The sequence below is a fragment of the Alligator mississippiensis genome, chromosome 4 (genome assembly GCF_030867095.1).
Source record: "Alligator mississippiensis isolate rAllMis1 chromosome 4, rAllMis1, whole genome shotgun sequence".
NCBI lineage: Eukaryota > Metazoa > Chordata > Crocodylia > Alligatoridae > Alligator > Alligator mississippiensis.
Genome location: NC_081827.1, coordinates 184,182,240 through 184,200,158, shown reverse-complemented (window position 1 = coordinate 184,200,158; position 17,919 = coordinate 184,182,240). Strand labels below are relative to the sequence as shown.

At 45.3% G+C, this 17,919-nt stretch overlaps 1 long non-coding RNA gene across 6 annotated transcripts in view; it reads left to right on the top strand.

Moving 5' to 3' along the window:
• Nucleotides 1–17,919, top strand: part of LOC106738353 (uncharacterized) — a 264,293-nt gene that overhangs the window by 106,909 nt on the left and 139,465 nt on the right. The window lies entirely within an intron of this gene.

Genomic DNA, 17,919 nt, shown 5'->3' with positions numbered 1-17,919 from the left:
ACTATGGGTGCTGACAGCTGTGTGCCCCCCTACCCCCCCAACTTTATATAAAGTGCCATGAGTTAGAGCCCAACCCAACAGATGTTTGCCTGTGGATCGGGGCAGGGAGTTGAGCCTGGCTGCAGGAACTCAGGGAGCCTGCTTAGGTGGAGGAGCAGCCCTTCTCCCCTAGCTCCACCCCACCTCCCCAGCTCCAGTGCTGTCTGGAGAGATGCCGGGGGAGGAGGGGAAGGGGAGCGAGCTGTAGTCTGGGGTTTGCCTGGCCTGAGCTGGAGAGGGGGGGACCCCTCTCCAGCTCAAGCAGGGAAACCCCCAGCCCACAGCTTGCTCCTGTTCCCTCTCCCCATCCCTTCCTGCAGAAAGCCCTGGAGCTGGGCCTGGGATGCATCAGCCCAGCCCTAATCACAGCACATTAATCCTAGGGAACACAAGTTCCCTAAGGTGTTACAAAGTGGAGTGAGGGGGCTAATCACATGAGAAATGTGGCTTCTGTCTGTGCCTTGTGGCTTTAACAGGTTGTAAAACGGACTCACCTGAGCTTGTTTTTTGTTTTTTTTTAAATGGTTAGAAAGTGTGTTTAGCCTAAGGAAGTTTCCTAAGGCAAGCACTTCCCTTAATCTGAACATCTGCAGATGCTGAAATAGAGATTTTAATGTCTGTGGCTAGTCTTTTTCTTACTGTAGGTTTCTACCAACTACTGGCAGGATGGCTTAACAGCAAGGCCCTGCCAGGCTCCTGGTCAAGAGTCATGCAGGTCCTTGTAACTGAGGGTCAGAAAGACAACTGTTTTTTGTCCTGAGCTTTTTACATGCATAAAGGATATAAGAGTTTGCTGTCCACCAGTTCAGAGGAAACTTATGAGGGGAAACGAGTGCAGGGTAAACTTTTCAAAATGACCCATTATTGTCTAACTAAGCCTTTGCTTCCTCACCTTGCAAATTTCCACAGACAGCATTGAGAGTAGAGCTGGGGGTATGCTGTGCCCTGCTGAACATGCTATCGGTACATACTGAAACAGTTTTCAAGGTTAAATACTTTATGTTCAATTTTTAACAGATCCAAAGAGATTGTAGCTTATTGAAAACTTTCCATAAAAATGGTTTCAACTATTGATTTTTTTTTTCATAAAAATGTGCTGCTTGTTTCATAAAACTTTGGGTGTTTTGCCAAAATATCTTTTGATGGAATGCTCTCCTCAGTTTTCCTGGGAGAGGAAATCCACCTGGGGTTTCAGGCTGTGACAGAGATTAGGGACACAAAGAACAACTTACAGCTCCCATTGTTTTGCCTGGAAAACATCAACCAAAATGAACAGGGTGGGGTGTTTGTTTTTGCTTGGCAAATTTCTTTGTTCGTGGGGAAAATTTCAGACTAGCATTAGAAGTCTCCACTTTTAAGAAAAAATGGGAATAAGAGGGAAACTAAATTACAGTTAAACTAAATTAAATGTTGAGACATCAAAGCCATCTTGCTGAAAGGCCAAGGGTGCTTTATGATGGCGAAAGCTGTGCAATTCTGTAGGTTGTCTCTGTGTCTGCCAGTGCCTTCCTTGCACTGCCAATGTTTCATTAATCCTTTTCCTTTTCATATGATGCATAATATAGGCAGCTGAGTGGCAGTAGGCAATTCTGTGCCTTTCGAATGGATGGATGCCTGCCAGAAATTATATTTCATCCTCTCCTGCCAAGAATTAATGTCCCAGGCTACTGTTACTGGTACCAGGGAGTTGGCATATGACAGCCTGTTACAGTAACAGGCATGCCATTCCCTTTCTAGAGTAGTACCTTGGTCTGGCTGTCCTGCCCTAGGTGCTGCTGGGTGTCAGATGTGTCTCTCAAATACTCAAGTCCTATTGACTCAATGCTTGTCATTCTTACAAAACTTGAAACCTTTATTGTACGTCCGTGGCTGCATGCACAGAGATGCACTGTCTGGCTTGCAGTCAGCTTAAAACAGAGAGAGAGAGGGAAGAGAAGGGGAGGGGAACCAAGGGAGAAAAGTGATTTGTTCCAACACTGCCCTCTTCTTACTGCAGCACTTTGGGTTTCATTACCAACACCACATTCAGAGCACTTGCTTCCTCCCCACCCCCCCACCCTCTGAATGAGCATGCCAAGAGGCAAACTAGCTAGTTCCAGAGGCTCTTGCAGAGGCATTGGCTTTGCAACACGGTGTTGTGGGGAGGACCATCCACACCCTTTCCAAACAAGTAGCTAATCTCTGTCCAGCCACAGACCACAAACTTGGGCTCCTTAGATATTTAATCAGGGGAGTGAGTTGGATCTTCTGATTACAGCACTGTTGGAATTAGAAGGACCCAGGTTCCTGTAAAGGTCTCTTAAGAACTAAAGGAAGTCACCTCATCCCCTCTGTAAAATGAAAATAATGATGCCTTGTTACAGTGCTTTGAGATTCAGAAAGCTAGGTGGCAATGCTTTTTGGTTGGAAGTACCTGAGGACCTGCTGGTTTAGGTTCTGGAGCTGAATGACAGGACAGATCATTTGTACTGGATTTGTTGACTTCTGTCTAGCAGTGTATGTCTCTTTCTAAGGAACCTGTAGATGTCTTGTCCCTAGCATGCAAGTGTATGCATATATAGAGTGCTTATGGCAGGGCAGGTGTGTCTCCTAGTTGGACTTGGGGTGAACTCAGACTTAGGCATTTTTTTCATCTTAAAATATCAGGTGCAGTGTTGACCTGACAGACTGAACCAGCTGCTTGGAGGCAAAATCTCCACTGCATGTCAGCTCAAAATTTCATATAGGCCAGGTGATAAAAACAGCAGAGAGAATGCTATGCTGTGTGTGTGTGTGTGTGAGAGAGAGAGAAACTAAAACCACTTTAAAGATTTCCATAGTTTATATATTGAAGACTGATTGACATGTCCTTCCCAGGACAAGATGACAGACTTCAGGGTAAGGACCAGACTGCCAAGCCTGCAATTCCTGTTTATTCCCAGGAGCTATTTCCTCTGGGTTCAGAAGCAAGAGGTATAGCCCAAAGGTTGTAATTATTCTGGGGGGGTACCCTCCTCCTTATTCCAGGCACTTCAGTCTGCTACACTGCTCATACTATAAACAAACAGAAAGGCTTCTTGCAGAATACAGGCCAAACAGACCTCTATAAAGAATTGCTGGCCCCTTAGTACTTCTGATTAAAGAGTGAGAGTGATTATTTTGAGCATATACTGCTAAAATTTGATTTGGAGAGAACTGCATGACTAGTAAAGACAGCATTTGATGGAAGAAAAAAATCTGATTTGCCATATGCATCTCAGACATTCATTCCAATAGGATGCTTACATACTGTTTATTGCCTGTTTGACATGTATGCAGTGAAGTCTCTGATTCAGTCACAAAACATACTGCATGTAGCCAGATCTATAATTTGAGATTCATCGACCACTGCATCCTTAATGGTGTGAATTTACAAGATAACGTTTTTAGTCAGGGAAGAAAAAATCTCCAATCTTGTGCAGGAGCCCTGCTCTCCTTGACTGTGCTATTTTGTTCTATGCATGTTCTGTTCTGAAAAGCAGATGAGGAATATATGTAAGGATTACTTTTGCTCTCAAGCTCCATCTCTGAGATGCTTTGTAAAATGCTGACAGCACACTCAGTGGGTGGGGAGGAAATTAGGAGTTAGGAAGCATGTGATTTTTACAAATAGAGCATTATGCAATCCCCTGCTGCTGAATGAGGTGTGGCCAATAGTGAGGGGATCCTGGTCTCACCTTCTTAACTCTCTCTCCCTATGTTCAAGCCTGGAGCCAGTACCTAGTATGATCACAACAGCAGGCAGTGTGAAAACAGTGACCTGCTCTCTTTGTACAGTATATAGAAAATCTCATCAGACCTTTCCTGATGTAACACTGAAATGTACAAGGTCCATTGAGGGTGGGAGACGGGGCACTCCCCCAATCTTAACACTCCTCCTCCCCATCACGCACACACTCCAGACTTATAACGATACTTAGAACAATACTGTGCCAGTGTTGTCTTTGTTTTATCATCATCCTTACGCATGTATGACAGTACTTGGGAATCTCGGTCATGGATCAGAACCTGATGGTGATAGGCTCTACACAAATAGATATCTTTAGGTACAGAAAATATATTTAAGTGAAGTTGACTTCAACTTCCAAGAATGTTGCTGTCAGTGGAAGCCCCTAAAATACTGGAGAGAATGATTTTGTTTGTTCGATAGAGAAAACCCTATTAAAAACATTAGAGACCAAAAATAAACCTTTGTTGCCCTAACACTAAGACTCAAATTAATGACCAGGGTGCTAAGCATATGAGTTCTGGGCTTGTTTGTAATACACCCATTCACTTTCTGGTCATTTAGGCTAGGGACAGACATTACGCACAAACCAGTTTAAGTGATCAGAAACTGGTTTAAACCTGTAACAGAACAGATGTTCAGTGTACATAAACCAGTCTGAAAATGGCTGAAACCAGTTTGAGATAAACCTGGTTGAATGTAGTATCAGACTTAGCTGATTTGGGTCAAACCAGTTTATGCAATGTCTGTCCCAGACCCCTTGATGGCTTACGATGAACCAAATTCCCCCAGCATCCCAGCATTCTCTCTGGGCTGGGCTGGGCAGGGCTCTCTGCTCCACAGAAGAGCTGGCCCCTCCCCTCTGCTTCCTGGCCACAGCTCTGACAGGCTTGCAGGCACAGAGTGTCTGCCTGGCCTCTCCCTACTAAGCAGGGATTATTCCTGCCTCCCCTCTGCCTTATGCAGACACCTTAGCATTAGGTAGCAGACCACATGTTGGCTATGGACTCTGCTGTGGAGATAACAGGCAGACAGGCTTTTTGGAGCTAATCAACAGGTAGCTTAATGTCCTTCCTTGGAAGAGCTGTTTAAGAAGAGCTCCATTAGTTAACAGAAAGAAGCTTTGTTTTCTTAATGGGTTGATAAACACTGAGTTATAGATGAGAAACATTCCCTGCTGGGCTGCTTTGGAGTGGGGGAAATAATCAGAACATGCTGCCGGGGCCTGGCCACATCCCCCTTAGCTCAGCCCTGTGGAAGAAAAGGGAAGACTGCTCTAGTGCTCCCCAGCTTCTAGCCTGAGCCACTGCCTGCATTTCTGGGATGTCTGTCCGGTTACAAAACTGATTTAGCCTAGCCAGGTTAGATTAACCTGCCAAGATTGAACCAATTCAGGCTCAGACTTTTTGAATGTCTGTCCTTAGCCTTAGAGCTAGATCTAGTGCTCCCAGCTAGTAAAACAGCATCTTTCCATTGACTCCAGCAGGAGTTCTATTCAGTTGGTAATGCTTTTGTCAAAGTGATGAATCTCTGACATAGGCTGTGTTACAAAAATGACTGGAGAAAACCATCACAAGAGGTGCCATCATTACTAACATGCTAGCAGACCACTGGAAATTGGGCATGGAAAGATCTCATCAGGAACTGACCAGAGTCATTCACAGGATCAGCAGCAGATACAAGAAGTATCCATTAACAACAAGGGTTAGGCAGGGAATTAGCATATGGGTCTACATTACATAGACAGTGTCTGCTTTCTGTCAATAACAGGATGAGATAACAAGACAGTGAAATTGAGTTTCTTATAAAGAGTGTTGCATTGATTGGAAATAGAGCCAGAGACAGTTTGGTAAGCTTTTCTTGGATTTGTAGCTGAATATTCTGAGTACGCTTCCTGGGCAAAGGGAAGTAAATCAGCTTTGCTGTTTAATGGTAGTAAGCTTTATGATCAAAAGCTGAAGAATCAATAGACTTCCTGCTCTTCAAATGCTCTTGTTTTGAACATGGCAGAAGAGTCTGTCAAACTAACTGACCAGCCTCAGAAGGGCTAAGGGCTGGGTTGTAAATCACCATAACTAAGGGGCAAGGCATAATTGAAATTAGTTTCTGCATCCCTTCAGCTAACTTTGTTTATCACAAGTACTTTTTGTGCCCCATCAAGTTAGCATCTGAGCACCTTGCAGTCTTTAGTGCATCAATCCTCACAGCAATACTGTGAGGTAGGGCAGTCTGCTAGCTGTGAAACAGGTAGGGATTGCAGAAGAAGGAGGTTCCTAATGCTCTTTTCTCTCCCCTACAAAAGTGTGTCCCAGGAGTCACCATCTGCCTTTATCTAGCCACGTGCTAATAGATAAATAACAGAGCCAAATGATATAACAGCAGGAAATGAGTGGGTGAAAAATCCAATTAGTCACGCTTAAGGAAAGGAAGAAAGAAAAGGGAAGCTACCCCAGTGGAGGGCCTCCATTCCTTCTGGGTGTGTGCAGCAAGCCCGCACTAGAAAATCACAAGCTACTATTCTGGGAAACCTCACATCATGCAGACTGATGCTTTTTACCGTTTTCAGCCTTTGCAATTGTCTTAAAGGAAACCTCTATGTTCTTTAAAAGGCTCGAAGAACGTTGCTAATCCACTGTCCTTATTTCACCATAAATTTGTCAGTAACTGTGGGCTAATAGATGTGTTCTACTGCATGTTCTCTTTGATGTATTTATTCACAGCCATGGATAGGAAGTAGGTTTGGTCAGAACACTGCAGCTGCTCTCTGAATCCCAGCACCTATAGCAGGGAGTAGAAGCAGAACATAAAAAGAAGGCACCTCAGGGCTTGGCAAGTGACAACACCAAATCCAAAGAATACACAAGTGGTTGAAAGCCCACCTTCCTTCTGGATTGATTTCTGTGCTAACATCATGAAAGAGAGTCACCCCTCTGTCTCTAAGCTGTGTCTTCAGGGAACCCTCTAGTTCTATCTGCTCGTGGGTGGTATCCAGATACTTGAAGGAGCTATGTTAAAGTGATGTGCAAAGAGGGAGATCTGACTGGCCCTTTTGATTACTATCTGCTTCTTCACAAAAGGAAACAGACAATGCAAGGGTACACTTTGTTCCTGGTGGCCTGGCTTCAAGTCACCTGCCTTCTGTACACTGCATGGTTAGCTGTTTGTTCTGAATCTTGAGCTTTTCCTTTAAGGGTTATTGAATGCATCCTAGGGTAAAGTTGCTTGTTACACTTTGACTGTACTAAGGGCACTTAAAGCTCAAACATTCTCATGTTAAAGCTCATTAGCTCATGCTAAGCACCCTCTGAGTCTCTCAGAGTTATGCCACTTTGGGCAAAAGTTAACTCTGGGCCATGTAACCTAGCTTGTGTTAGAGTAACATCAGTACACTCAATGGGGATAATACAAGCAATTTGCAATTCTCCAGAGTCCCAGGATGCATTGCTCCTGACCTCTCCTACTCTGAGTAGGGATAGAGCCCAAGTGTCCTGTTCCTAGCCACACTCTTGGTCACCAGCCCTCTAGTGGCAAGTAAGAGCTGTGTAGGTAAGAAATGGTATTAACCCTTAACATGCAATTGCTTGCAGCACGTTCTAATTTTAACACCACTTAACATTCCACAGACTTAATGCGGTCTAAGTATAAACTGTAACTTCACCCCTAGGCTTGATAGCATAAATCATGAGGGATGCTGCTCCATGCATGCTTAGTAGAAAGCCTTTGACTGTTAATACTCACTGATATTGTATCTTCAGATAGTCCTCCCAATTGAAATAAGAGCCTCTTTGTGTTGTTCAGAGTGCTAGAAATAATTTCTTCTGAAAAGATCTTACCAGCTAAATAACGAACACAAAGGAAAGGTTTGCAGATCTTTTAAAGGTGGGGAGATGAGGCTAGGACAGATATAGGAGTTGGCTCCCCAAAAGGGACTTAAGTGTTGCAATGCAGTGCTGCAGTGTCTTGCTGCTTCCTGGAATGAATGCCACCCAGGGTAGACCCCAATGCTTCTGTACAGTGCTTGGATTCACCTGAGTCAACCAGTAGGAAATGCTGAGAACCAGGGTGTCTTAAATCCTGCCTCTCTTTGGAACATAGGCAACTTCTGATGGGCTCCACTGGAGATTTCCCACCTAAAATACTGTCCCAGAATTAGGTCCCTATGTCCTTGCTTTGAAAACATAGCTAGAAGAGGGGCAGCTTGTGGTTTCCTCATCATACCCAGTAACTCAGAGCACTCATCTGGGAGGTGTGAGATCTGGATTCAGGGCCTGCTTCTGCCAGATGGGATTGAAACTCTCATCTCTCACCAGGGGGCCTTAATCACCAGGCTACAGAATATTTTGGAGGCGAGTAGAAGGTCTTCCTATTTTTTTGTTCATGTTTTTTATGTTGAGCATTCATTGGAGTACAGACTGAAACCCTGTCCTCCCAGGTGAAGGCCATAACCACTAAGCAAGAAAATCTTGTTCCCTTTTAAACTTTCTGAGCCAGTGAATATTTTTGGGTGTTCAGATTCCATCAGGCAGAAAAAGGAACTGAACCCAGGTCTCCTACCTCCTTGGTGAGTGCTCTGTTCACTTAGCCTGCAGGCGGGCATTACCTCTGGCCATGTTTTGAAAGAAAACACTTTGGTACTCTCCAGGAGAGGGCTCACGACTATGAAATAATGAATGGTAGAGGTGTGTCTCTGCAGTCCAAAGAAAAGGCACCCAGATGTTCTAGAGAGGGACAGGATATACAACACCCTGAGTGATTGGCTAAAAAGGGTCTCTGACTTCTTCAGCCAGTAGTGGCCTTTGGGGGAGGGCAAACCAGGTGACTGCCTGGGGCCCCACACTTTATAAAAAAAAAAAAATTAATTACACTGAATATTTGTATTATCAATATTGTATTAAGATACTTTCATTGCAGTTTCATGAATAGGGCAAAGTGAAATTGAAATAAGAAATGTCCACCTTGCTTATAGGTCATCAAAATTAAGCCTCTAAGGAGCTCCAAATGACTCGCTTGCCCAGGGCCCTAACAACCCTATGGCCACCACTGCTCCAGCTATATGTGATACAGAACCCAACCCACTAAGCATGCTCTGAGCAGCAATTCTAGACAAGAAAAATGGATGAGCAGCTAGATGATGAGCCTTTATGGGACATAGGTTAGGGAGAGGCACCAGACGCCTTGGCACTGTCAAGACAGAGACATGTCTGGGCAAGCCCCAGTGCAAAACTTTAGGGCACTTATACAAGTTACATTTTTTTGCATGATCTGGCTGCTGAAAGCACTCTGTAGCCATGACATAACACATGTTCATGGCTGCAGAGTTCTTTTAAAATGGCTGATTGGGTGAAAAATCAACCCTCGATTAGATTGGCCGCTAGCTAAAGGCGCTCTAGAGCAGAGTGCCTTGGGGAACTTCTTCAGATTTCCTCTAGGGGTAATTTTTTGTATGCACCTTTGCAGGGCTGGCAGGGGGAGAGAGGGTGAGGCTGGAATGGAGCCCCTTCACCTCATGCCCACCCCCCACCCCACCCCCTACCCTGGCTGGGGTATTAGGGGAGAAGCAGGTTGGGCCCGTGAAGTGAATGGGGCTCTGTTGCATACCCCTTCCCCAAGCTCCAGCCATGGGAAAGCCCTGCTGGCACCCCGGGCCAGGGGTGGGAGAAGGGAGCCCCTGCTCGCCTCATGCTCCCCCCCAGTAACCCAGTTGGGGAAGCTTGAGGGAGGGGGGGAGGCTGAAATGTGGCGGGGTGCTCCCTTCCCCCACTCCCTGCCTGAGCCTCTTGACAAGGGGCCACACACAGCTGTCAGCTCAGCTTTGCCATGGCCAGAGCTTGCAGGGGAAGTGGTGCCCCTGCCTGCTGGCCAGGGCCAGTGCAGGTAGGCTCAAGCCCCACTGACCCAACAGGTGAACATCAGGAGGGTTGGGAGGAGGAGGCGGGAGCTTTAACTCATGGCAACTTGTGTAAAGTGCCATGAGTTAGAGCACCTCCCCTAAACATCTGTAGGCATCCTTAGACCCCAAGGGAACTTGAAACCCCAAACTGTAGTATTTCTAGTGCTAGGAAGCTCCTGAGCAAGGATTTTGAGACTCACAATTTTAGACTCTTGCCCCTAAGGCTATCTGAGAGTTTATCTCCCATGGTGAAAGAGAGACACTGTGGCATCCTTTGGGAAGTGATTGCAGATCTCTTGAATCCTAGTCCACTGTCTTTCCCACTGGACCCTCCATCCAGTAACTCTAGGCTAATCTTCTCTGGATTTCACTTTTTATTCTCGCCTGTGCTGTTTCACAAGATGCCTTCATTTGTCTGGTTTGTGATGCAGACTCTTAATGTAGTAGTCTCCCCAGCAGTGCAAGCACATGGCTCTGTGAGAGAGCAAACTGTGGGAGGAGAAAGGAAACCTTTCCTTCAGGGAATGGCTGGAAAAAGAAGAGTGAAGATAGTGCCAAATAACTGCTGCTCCCTGCATGTTCCTTCTGAGTCATTGCTCTGTGCTTTAATGTCAAACAAGTTACTGGTTGTCACTCCTCCCAGGGAGAGCAAGCTGGGTGCAACTGTGCCTTATAAGCGAGTATAATTGCCAACCAAGCGTGTCTCAAGTACTTTTTTGTGCTGATGCAAAAGGGATTGGGAAATAGAACAAGCATCATCCCTGCACTTTTTCTTCACTGGGGGATATGGCACTGTCAGCAAAGAGGCTGTTCTATAGTTACCTTTGGACTTTGGAAAAGTGTTCTGCCACAGATTTCCCATATGACCTTGGTCAGGTCATTTTACCTCAATTCCACAATTGAACAAATGAGGCTAGTATCACTTCCCCACTTCACAGGGATGTTACAAGGATAAGCAGGTTAAAGGTGGTAAAGAGTTTAGGACTCCATGGAGTAGATATCTTGCTGCTATCAAGTGTAGGATGTGAATCCATCTCTTACCCTGCCATCTGTTACTGGAAAGTCTTTATACTATACTGAATAAACAAGTTGTCACTCCTGACTGAGTTCCTTTAGTTACTAGAGAGAAATTAATTCCTTTCTAAGCAGAGTGCTTCTAGCTATAGCTGTTGCACTGATTTATCTACATTAGCAATCTCTGGATATAGTGGTGGAGCTTGATTCTGTAGGATGTCCCTTCTTGTTAGTAAATAGTTATAGCAGAATGTTACTAATATTGAGGCCTGTTTTAAACAATTGCCAGTTCAGCTACTAGGGTCTTTGAGGTCTTAAAATATAAGATTCCTGTGGGTCTGTAGTCCTTGGGTTACCCCCCTGCTCCCCCTCCCCTCCCTCCCTACCCCTTGGATCCTTTGTGATTTTATGTATTTGTATTGAAGCCTTGTGTAAGATTCAGGAAGTGTGTTGTTTGTAATAAAATCAAAACCACTGCCTTTCCCTGACTCCTGACATCCTCTGGCATCTCCTAGGACTGAGACAAAGATAGAGATAGCCAAGATGTAGACAGGAGAGATAGGATCCTTCTGTAGCAGGAGTATTGGCTTGTAAAGATACCAAACACTGAGGGCCACATTCTTGTTCTGGTTAAACTGTGATGCATATTGAATCTAAGGAGGGCACATAAATCTGTGTGGTGACACATTTCACTTTCCCCCTCCTTCCATTTTACCCTAGAAGCAGCCAATATCTTGGGGTTCCTCTAAGTTACATCACCTGGATTGACAGTGTTTAAGCTGTGTTTCCTTCGCAACAGACAGGCATGAATTGCAGCCTGGAGCAGTACCAAGGGGGTAGATCATAAGTGAGCTTATCTGGGTATTGAAATGAAGCCTTCTTTGATGGAGACTTTTATTTAAAAACCATTTATCTGTATTACAGTAATCTGTGGAAGTGGCAGTCATGTATCAAAACCCCATTATGTAAGGCTCTGGAGATGCATGACCAAAGAAAGTCCAAGGAGCTTATAACCTAGTGACGACACAAGGGACAACAGGTGCACACAAAAAGCAGATGGTGGGGACAGTAGAAGTGAAAACTGGACTGGACCCAGTATAAGGGATATACTTCAAGTCAGGGGTATCAAGCATGGCCCATGGGGAAGCTTCTGCGACAGTTTTATTGGGGCTGTCAGTGTTTTAGCTGGTGTGCGGCCTGCAGGCACCTGAAAAGCAGGGAATGTGCCCAGCCAGCCAATTTGATTCCCTGCTTTAAGGAATATGCTTGCACTGGCATATGAATAAACTAGTGGTTCATTTTTCTTTGCAGTCATTTTATGTACAGCTTCTACAGAAGCTAACAACAAAGGAGGATATCTTAATGATGACAGCATCCCTTGATGTCACTTATAAACTAAGGTTTACAGCTATGTCTTGTGAAAAGAGACCACTGTTAGGTTAATATGCTATGCCATGGAACTCTAGAATTATATTTTTGAGGGTTTTTGTCAAGTTGCGTGTCCTGAATTATGCCCCCAAGCATTTATAACTTTATTTGTATGACTGTTTGTAACAACTAATGGGTGTGTGAACATGCTGACATGCTGGTGTTTTTTAATTTGCTAAGCATTTAGCAAATGACTCTCAGCTTTAAGGAAATTCTAGCATGTGTGAAAGTTCAGATAACAAGAGCTGCAGGGCTGAGCCTGCAATATGAAAAGCGAGGTGTGTTCTTAGTTGAAGGAAACACTAAAAATGACAACTTCTTGGTGCTCTCTGGGAGATGTGCAGGGCAGTATTTGCCTCTCTCAGTGCCTGTGGCTGGTGAATCAAAGCAGTGACTGTATCAGAGCTCCAGTGTGTGCATGCAGTATAAATCAGAGGATGAAGTGCAGGTGTAATTGGATGGCTGAAGTTCCTATAGGAATGCATTTTCTCCCCACCTCAATCAGAAATCTCCTTGATGTGTCTTCCCCCCTCTCCCTCCCCAATAGATTTCTCTGAACCATTACAAAGGAACCCCCCTTATTAATGGAGGGCAGCTGCAGGAAATGGGTATTTCCTTTACAAGTCCAACAGAGCAGCATCTAATGTCCATTTAATTCTGGGTTTTTATCAGAATGATGCTGGTTAATCAGAATACAAAGCTAACCCAATAGGGGAGGGGGGGAGGGAAGTGTGTGTCTCATTTTGAATCTGCTGTGTACAGCTGGAGAAAAGGATCCAGAATTAGATGCACATTTTACAGACCTACTAATTGTGTCATTAACCCCATTTGAAGTGAAAGGATGTACAAATGTCTTTCTTTTGTGGAGAGGGCAGAAATAATCACATAAAATATTCAGGGCTGAGCTGAGCTCAAGACAAAAAGAGCCCATAGGCTCCTTCAAGGGGATGCCCTATCTAAATATTAGCAGCTTTGTCTCTCCTGGTCCTTGGCTCAACCTGAAGAGCTATTTGTAATGTGGCACACAAGGGGTGGCCTTCACTTTCAGCTAAGCCAGCATGACGCCCGAATTAGCAGTCTCTCTGAGAAAGCAGACCTTCCCAGGGCAGAGATGAGAGTAGAGAAAATTATACTTCTAGCATGCTGGAAAACTGAGGAGTAAATCTCTGTCATGTTGTATCACATTACTGCAAAGTGATAGTATGACTCAGAGGGCCAAAAGCTTCAAACAGCAGCTCAAATATAAAGGGAAAAGATCAAGCACTTTTGGCTCTAAGTGGAGGCATACATGTGTTTCTTTTTTGTTACAAAACTTCTGAAGAAGCTTTTTCTTCCTTTAAACCAATGAGGTAAGCATTTAGCGGTGTGGGAGTAATCACACTTTTGAGATTTTCTTCAGTGTCTCTTTCTTCCAGGGATATTTAAAAACATTTTGTCTCCTTACCTTGCTTGCAACTTCCTCTTCCAATTCTCTGTTTGCCAACAGAAAAAATGTATTTATTTTTGTGATTTCTTGGTTGGTCTAATAAAAGGTATCATCTCTGAACCACGAGTTCTAGAGTTTTGCATTTCTTTTTGTCTCAGACAAACACGGCCAGCGAATACATCATTGTTTTCCAACAGGGATTTACGGACTTCATTTTCTCACCATTCATGAAAAGTGGAACTTCTGCTGTTGTGTCCCCTAAATGGCTTCCTCTGCTTTGTTCTTCAGAAGCTTAATTGGTCAAACCACATCCTGCCACACACTACAAATTATTGAGTGGCAACCAGTTCTGTTTGCTCTAGTAGCTATCTGCATAGGTACAAGCAGGGAGCACTCCTGTAACAGTTTGATGTTTGAGATTTAATGAGTTCCCAAAATAAACCAAGCTCAGACCTGGGGGTGAGTCATAATTTTTAGGTGTCCATAATGTTAACATGAAAAGGTGTGGTTTACAGAAAATGCTGAGCATTTGGTTGCCTGGAAATCAGGCCCTTCAGGTGTTACAGTTTATCCAAGACAATGAACACTCAGAATTGCTAGTATTTATGTTTGGAGGGGAAAAAAGCTGGTCTATGGCTTAATTTCATGTCCAGACACACATCATAAATCAGGATAACAAAAATTAGTACCCTTAAGTGATAGGGTCCTTCTCCACCTATTCCATTGGTTAGAGTTATATGCGACTTTTCTTCTTAACTTCAGTGTTCACCTTCCAATTGGAGACAGTGCAGGAACAGGGTGTGCATATGCCCTGGATAGATTGGAACTTGTCTTTGCTCTTCAGAGTTGATGAAACACAAGAATGTCAATGAGCAGCATAGAGGTTAGAAAGAATAATAATAATAATAATCCTGTTTCCTGTCACTAGAGAAAAGTAAATGCAACTAAAGTTGTATCCCATTGTTTCTGCCCTTTTCGTTTCTCCAAATTTTGAGTGGAGGAGTAGGCTATCTTGGGAAGAAGACTAGAGGTGTTTTGTTTCCTAGGGAATAGAGCACTGGAATAGGACTCAAGGGATCTGAATTCAATTCCTGGGTTTGTTATTGGTCTCTTGAGTGGTGTCTGTGAAGTCACATCAGTGTTTTTTGCCTCATTTCCCTAACTTTCAAGTGATAGTAATCTTCTTTCTAAGGCACTTCAGGTTCTATGGATGAAAAGAGCTATATGAACATGTATTGTTAATTAATGCTGAAGGAGGAGAGATGCTTCTGTCTATATAAAAACCTCTGATTTAGGACCCCAGGGGGAAAAACATCTCTTCCAAACCAGACAGACATCTTTGGCTGAACTCATTCTTCCACCTTCTGTCCATGCTTAATCTAACAGAGATGACCTCCCCTACCTCCTTCAAGAGCAGATTCAGATGCCAAAGAAAGGTGTTGCAGAAATAAATATTTATTACTAAAGAATTGACAGCACTTTCACTTTATTAAATAAGTTGTATTTAATGATGCATGCCATTTAATTTTCAATGATGTGAAAGAAAGGGAAACAACATTAAAAGGTAAAGCCAATAAAGAATGACATTTACAATGCAACAAAAGAAGTGACTCACTGATTGAAGCCCCAGGGTTCATTCTGCAGTTGTTGTATGTTGATTGGTTCACACTAAAAGAATCTGTTCTTTTTATATGCCTGACCCCACCGTCATTCCTGTATCCCTTACACCAGGGCTAGGCAATGTTTTTTGTCCGGAGTGCCGAAAAACAGTACAATGCCTACCTTGGAAGGTGCCGGACAGCTGGCATGACAGAAAAACAAAATGAGGACAGGGGGTACATGGCAGGATGCCCTGCTTGTGCCCCTTGCCCCCCAGCCCAGCTGCCCCTGTGTGCACAGTCACTGCCAGCATGGAGCTGATGCCAGGGCTGTGGAGCCCAGTGCAGCTGTTTGCAGCCTACCAGCTGCTTGCTGCAGCTGCCCAGAGCCCAGGCTGGCTACAAACAGCTGCACTGGGCTTTGGAGCCCAGTCACCAGCTCTGTGCCGGGAGCGGCGGAGAGACTGGAGTTATACTGCCTCAGGTCCCTTTCTGACTGCCTGCTCCAAGGCACGTGTTCACACACCAGTACAGAGCTGATACCTGGGCTCCGGAGCTCAGCACAGCTGTTTTCAGCTTTCTGGCTGCAGCTGGCCCCAGCTCTGGGTAGCTCCTGCCAGGCAGGAAGCCAGGTTGCTCCCAACAGGCAGCTGGGATGCTGCAAGCCCTGCTGATAGCAGCCCAGGCTCCATTGCTGGCAGCAGCTACCTAGAGCCAGGGCTGGCCGTGGCATGCCGAGCAAAATGGCCTTGCGTGCCAAGCTCAGCATGTGTGCCAGGTGTTGCCAACCCCTGCCTTACACAATGAATGGACATTTCTTTTGGAAATGCTTTCACAAATATAGATTTCCTTGTGGCCAAGTTGCACATGGTGGCTGTTGTGCATATTAACCTTGTTGCTGTCTGGGGTGAAGATTTGTACTTTCTCATTGTGGCAGGAGGCATGGAACGCTCCAGCTTCTCTGCACAAGTGCTCAGCCCATCCCCCCAATAATTTTTTTCTTCCTCCGCCAGTGGGCACAGGGCAACCTGGTCTGGCTCCACAGCATGGAGGGTGAGGCCACACTGATCATGTGCCAGACAGAGAGGAGGTGACAGAAGAATTCTGGGTGAACCTTTTGGGGCCCCATTTGGTGATGTTTGCCAGGCATTTCAGGCTGGTGAAGAAACAGGAAGCACTGGCAATGGAAAAGAAAGTGGGAGTGAAGAGGAACTCAAAATGTATGCAATATCATGGCTCACTGTGACAGGGTGCCATCGTTGGCTGCGTGTGTGTGTGTGTGCGCGCGTGCGCGCGTCCCCGTCAAGTCTTGCTGAATTTTCCTTCTCTGGAGATCAGCTTCCCCCTTCTCTCCCCCTCGGCATTTTACTCATCTGCCACAACTTGATGTTACTTGGTTCTAAAAAGAAGAGAGGGAGGCTGACCCACAGGTTCCCAGACAGGTTCCAGGCTTACCACCTGTAGGATAATAAGCTGTTGCCTTAAGGGCAAAATGCATGCTCCTATCTCCCCTTGATGTGCCCCATGCCTTGCAGATGTTTTATAAATTTCTCTTTGTGTTGGGATCTCAGCCACTGTGGGCTTACCCTCTCTCTCTCTCGCTAGGCCTGTCAGCCAAAACCTACTAAGCAGAGCTTGACTCTGAGGCTCAAACTCTCTAACTCGCTCGGGCTCAAGGCCCTCTGTTCCATGCTGTCCATGACCCCAAGCGTACTGGTCCTTCTACACTGCACCCCTGTGGCACCAGGCTGTTGGGGCCTCAGCCCCCTCCAGCTTTGCCCCTCTTTCTGCAGCTAGGGCCTTTCGCTTAAGTCACCCACTAGCACCTGGCTTCAAGGCTCCTATCTCCCCTTCAAGTGACTTTGGGCTCATGGCCCTAGTTCTGCACCCCAGTGCAGAACTGGCTTTTCTAGCCCTCTATCACAGCACCCCCTGGTGCTAATGAGGCATCCTCTTACCCTACAGCCTCAGCTACAAACTACTGGCATTTCAACATTAAATGTAAACCATTGGCCCCTATGGCCATATAATGAACATAAAAAAAATATGAGGGGCAAAGTGCCCGCTTACATGTGATTGTGCTTCTGTCTCACAGCGTGGCATATTCTTCCTCAGGAGGCTGCTGCATCTGCTCCATAGCTATCAGGAGTCTCCCTCTTTGCTGCCTCCCTGGCCTTCTCCACTTGAGGTTTATATGGTTCTGGCCTTCCCCTTCCTGTCACCTGACCAGCTGGCAGGGCTTGACCCTTAACTCCTGCTCGACTGGCCGGCTGCACCCCGAAGGTTCTGGATTTAAAGGGGCCATCATTTTTCTTGATAACAGGGCAGGGGTCCCTGTTAAAAGGTTGCTCTGCTTCCTGGTAACAGGCATAGGGTTCCCTGTTACACTCACCATGACTTGAAAAATTTCTGGAGTGAGGGAAATCACACTTAATGGGTTATTGTATCCAGATTGGCTGTGCTGGCCTGTTCTTTGGCCTTTTCAGTTTAAATCAAATGTAGCATTTTTGGCACCAAGGGGAAGGTGTTGGGGCTGGTTCTGGTCTTTCTGGTGTTTTCCTGGTATTGCAGTGCTTCCAGGCCCAGTGCCATGCCAGTTCCCTGTAGAAGCAACACCCACCTGTTTTTCAGGGTTGTGTTGTTTGGTTTGTTTTTTTTTTGTTAAGGGACACAACCCCCCCCCCCCCAAACAAAAAACAAATGGTTCTCTTCAGCACTTTTTGGCACCTGGGGAAGGTGTTGGGGCTTGTTCTAGCCTCTGAGTGTTGGCCTGTCTGGT